This window comes from Carcharhinus amblyrhynchos, chromosome 13 (assembly GCF_965287045.1).
Source record: "Carcharhinus amblyrhynchos chromosome 13, sCarAmb.v2.hapA, whole genome shotgun sequence".
In the NCBI taxonomy this organism is placed as follows: domain Eukaryota; kingdom Metazoa; phylum Chordata; class Chondrichthyes; order Carcharhiniformes; family Carcharhinidae; genus Carcharhinus; species Carcharhinus amblyrhynchos.
The window spans coordinates 50,179,922-50,185,349 of NC_137336.1; positions in this window are offsets into that span (position 1 = coordinate 50,179,922).

The window sequence follows — 5,428 nt, forward strand, 5'->3', positions numbered from 1 at the left end:
GAAAATTTAAATGAAAAATTTCTGCATCTTAAAAATGTCAGTGGATGGAAAATCACAGTCTGTTGCTGTACACTCATGGTTTGCATCAGCTGCACAGCAATATAAAAGCTGGTGTATAACCACTGAGCTTGCAATTTGGAAAACAATCATTTGTATTCATCTAGCATCTAACCTGAACATTAGCCAAGGTGTTTCACAGAAGCATAAACAGTAACAATTGACATTGAGTTCTTAGATGAACATAAATTTCCCATTAACAGGCAGGTATTCCCTGCCAGTCTTGGCTCCATAGTATGCCTCTTTCGGATCAAGAGTTTTGTCATTTTCAAGTCCCATCATTGACTTGAGCACATGATGAGCCCGAGTCTTGAGAGCAGTACTGCACTCTAGATGATGCCATTTTGGAAGAGATGGTTGACAATGCTCTTCAGCCTCAACTGGACAAAAGAGGTTCCATGACATTTCAAAGAAGAGTTTGGGCAGCTCTTGATGACCAACATTTATCTCTCAACCAATGAGATAAGAGAGTCACTGGCCATTTTTCTTACTGCGCTTTGTGGGGACTTTAATTGTGAAAATTGGTTGACCTGGTTTGTAATATAACAACAGTGCACTTAAATAGTAATTAATTGGCTGTGAAGCATCCTGATATCCTGGGATATCATGAAGTTATGAAAGGCATTACTTAAGTCCAGGTTCATTCATTCTTGAGGACTGGAAGGACAATGTTAAACATAAGGGGTATTTGTTTTGGGTGTTGCTGCTTAATATATGTAATGATCCTCTTTGGCAGAAGGAAGAATTATCAAAATTTGCAAAAGACATGAAAAATAGCTGATTAAATATGAGCAATCACTTTTTTAAAAGATTGGAAGGAAGCTTGAATGTCATGTTCCTATGCACCTGTTGTCCTAAATGATAGAGAAAAGGAACAAGGTTTAATCATATTCCTTTTGTTTACAGAGAATGAATTCTTGCATATGAATGTATATCACTTCTAGCAAGCATAAAGAAGCAATATTACGAACTCAAATGATTATCTCAAATTGGTTGACAGTGTACATATTAGCACACTCAGAATTTTCAGTAAGTGCTGCCCAATTTCAGAATCACATCTATCAGTAGGTATTTTGTTTTTAGTTTTTTAAGGGTGCACTGGTTGAGCCTTTTATGAAATGTCAGAGGACTATAGTTTGCTTCAATCAGTCAATTATGGCATATATACCTGGCATCACACCATCACTGAAATCCATGTACGATGTTGCCCAATTGTGTGGTGAGCAGAACATCTTTTTGGCCCGACAGCAGCATCCAATAGAGAAGAACAACACTTGCATTGCCATTGCATAGCAGCAAAATGAACTGGCTTGCTTAAACTTTGGTTCAAATTTGTGAGGTACTTTACCTTTCCATGGTATTTTGAGGTAGACTGAGCACTTTTCAGGTCCAAAAAATGGCAGCCTGTGGATCATTTGCAAGCTTGTATGATGCACAGTAAACAATCTGATCAGTATAACCACTGTCCCACACAATGGCTTGGTGTGCTCTATTTCTGCATTGAGCTTGCAAGGTGAGCAAATAGCTCGGCCCTATTAAAAGGTTACTGATAAAAGCCAATCTTATAGCACTTCTGCACGGTTTACCTCAAGTTACGTTGGAAGGTCAGAGAGAGGGACAACACCCTACCTCACTACCATTGACTCCCCCAGTGTTGCTGAACGTACGTATGAACAGAAATTTCTTCCAGTTAAATATTGAAAAGACTGATGCCATCATTCTAGTTCTGGCTTCAAATGCTGTTTCCTAGCTAGCTAGACTCTAGCAGCAGATCTGGCATCATCTGTGGAGAGAGAAACAGAGCTAATGTTTTGGGTCCATGTGACTCAAACTGGCAGACCTGTTGAGTAATTACTTTATGTCAGCCTGCACAGTGGAGGATGAGGATAACATTATAACAGGAAACCCAATAATGAATCAATAATATGAATTTACTAAAGTTGAGCAGTGAGAAACAGTTTTTAAAAAAATAAACTGACATCCCCAAACTAGTGTTTAAAAGATATGGGTGCAATAATCTTCCAAAGATTTGCTGATTCAAGAATGAGATTGGAAAATAGTAAATTATTTCAGAAACGTGTGGGAGAGAAACCTAGAAATTAAAAATCTCTTAGTCAAATGTCTGTAATAGAGAACTGATTGGACTCTATAATTAAGGGCAGATTATCTGAACAATAGAAAAATTTAAGATGATTAGAGAGAGGGTAGGTTATGCCTAACAAAATTAATTGAACATGTGTAGAATTACTAAAGTAAGCCAGGATTTGTAAACTCAATTGTTTTAACTAACTTGACCTTTTTGATAAGATAACAGAGAGAGTTGCTGAAGGTATATGGTGTACAGTTAATATGTCTTTATGGAATTCCAAAAGGCATTTGATAAAGTGTCCCATAATAGGATTGCCAGCAAAGTTGAAGCCACCGGAATAAAAGGGATGGAGGGAGCATGTATACAATTTTGACTGAATGACAGGAAATGGAAGGAGTGGTGAACAGTTTATTGGACAGGGAAAAGAGAGATAGTAGGCTTCCCCAGGGATCAGTACTAGAATTGTTGTTTTTCTTAATGTATATTAATGACCTAAACTTGGGTGTGCAATATCAAAATTTCTAGATAACACAAAACTTGGAAGTATGGTGAACCCTGAGGAGAATAATGATTTCAAGAGGACACAGACAGACAGCTAGAATGGATGGTCATGGCAGATTAAATGTGATCTGATACATTTTTATAGGAAGAATAAATAAAGATAAAGTAAAAGGTAGAATCCTAGTCTAGATACAAGAACAATGTGATCTAGGGGGATGCCTGTGCACAAGTCATTGAATGTGGCAGGGTCGATTGAGAAAGTAGTTAAAAAGATATACAGGATCCAGAGTTTTATAAATAGGTGTATAGAGTACAAAAGCAAGGAATTTGTGATAAACTTTTATAAAATACTGGTTTGGCTAAACTGGAGAATTGTGTCTAATTCTATACATTGCATTTTAGGAAGGATGTGCAGGCTATTGAGAGTACAGAAAAGGTTTACAGGAATGGTTCCCTATATGAGGGTCTTCAATTAAATGAACGCATTGGAGACTCTAAGCCTTTAAAGCAGGTTCAAAAGAGATTTAATATAGGTGCTCAAAGTCATGAGGAGTCTACATAGAGTAGATAAAGAGAAATTGTTTCTATTGGTGGAAGGCTCAAGAACGAGAGGACACATATCTAAGGTGAATGACAAAAAAGGATCAGAGGAGACAGAGTATGAACTTTATAATGCAATGAGTGGTTGGGATCTAGTATGCACTACCCAAGATGGTGGTGGAAGCAGAGTCAATTGTGGCTTTCGAAAGGGAATTGGGTCAGCACAGAGAGGAAAAAAAAACAAGGCCATAGGGAAAGGATGGTGGAGTGGGACCAGTTGAATTGCTCTTTCAGCGAACTGACATGGACACAGCAGGTTGAATGGCCTCCTTCTGTGCTTGACCATTTTAGATTCGATGACACCACCTTGGAAAGAATGCAGCATAAATTTGCCAGGACATTACCAAGCTTTCAAGGGTTTGATTATGAGGAGACATTACTAAAGTAGACCTGTATCCGTTGGAATATAGAAAGTTAAAGGGTAATGTGATTGAGGTTTTTAAGATTTTGAGAGTTGATAAAAAAATTCCACAGGACAGAGAGCATCAAACAAAAATATAACCTTAAAATCACAGCTAGGCAATTCAGAAGAAAGAATACAAAGCACTTTTGCATGCCAAGAGTGGTAGATGTGCAGGTTAGGTGAATTAGCCATGGTAAATGTACAGGAATAGGTCAGAGGGGAGGGCCTGGGTGGGATACTCTTTCTGAGGGTCAGTGCAAAATCGATGGGCCAAATGGTTTCTTTCTGCTCTGTAGGGATTCTATGATTCTATTTTTTGATTCTATTCTATGAATTTTGCTAGGCAGAGGTGTGTAAGGATATGGAGTCAAGGCAGGTGGACAGTGTTAAGATACATATCAGCCATGAATGGCTGAACGGCTGAAAATGGCTGATACAGATCAGTGCTGAATGGCTTGTTTTTGTGCTCACATGATATCATGAGAGGATGTTAGTGAAATTGGAACTCATTTCGTTAGAATTTAAAAAATCTGTTACAGTCAAAATAAGGAAAGGTCTCAAAAGATAAATTGGGAAAGAAAAGTTTTTACTGGTGACTTGATAACCTGCAGGTGTTTTTGGAACATTGTTACAAATCACCTAAGGTTCATTATTATTTAAAAATGAATCCAGATCCCTCATTTTAACTAATAGAACTACTCAACAAGATTTCAACATTTTTCTCAAAACAAACTTTATATAATTACACTAAAAAGCACCATTAACTTAATAATGGTTTATAACTACATATGTTATGCATTCAGGTTTACATCTATTTAAAGTGGGGAATTGGCTCAAATGGTAAAATGTATGCTGAGCATGTAAGAGATAGCTGGATCCAATACCCACATTCTCTAATGATTGTTTTATGGGTGGCACACTGGCACTATGGTTAGCACTGCTTCCTCACGACTCCAGGGACCCAGTGTGGAGTTTGCACATTCTCCCTGTGTTTATGTGGATTTTCTCCAGGTTTTCTCCCATAGTCCAAAGATATGCAGGTCAGGTGGACTGGCTATAATAAATTGTTGCTTAGTGCTCCAAAATGTGCAGGTTAGATGGATTAACCATGTTAAATGTGGGAGATTAGGGCAGAGTGGAAGGCCTGGGTGGGATAATCTGTCAGAGTCGGTGCAGATACCAGGGGCTGAGTGGTCTCTTCTGCACTGCAGGGATTATATAAAGAAATCCGATGGCTGACGCTGGAAAAAGTCAAATGTCACACAAAGGCCATTGGTGCCACCTTGAGCTTCACAGTGACACTTAAAAATTGCCCAAAACGGGAAGATTCCAGTATTACCATCCTTCACCAAATAAGCACATTTGGAATTAAGAAAAATAGTTTACAGTTTCTCAAAAATTTGATTGACAAAAACTTTCACAAACAACTGGTAACTTTTCTTTCAGCAAACATCGCGTTTCGTCTCTGCGTGCGATCACTAAAGGACAAAACCTGGTTTCACACCCCCTTTTCAGCGAGGCTTTGATGCAGTTTCAGGACATTGAGGTATGAACTGAGCCGGAGTCTTGGTTGTGCTGGTGCTGCAGCTGGCAGGGAAACAAGCCGCAAATTTCCCATTCATTTCCACAGTGGGCATCAGCCGGAAGGGAGCGCCCGCCTCCGGGTGTTGCCGCGCTTCTGATTGGACGCGCTTCGCCGTCAATCAGATCCTCATTGTGACGTCAGGCACGCGCAAGTCGCATGACGCCGTGGGGCGGGGCTAATAACTTCGCGTCAC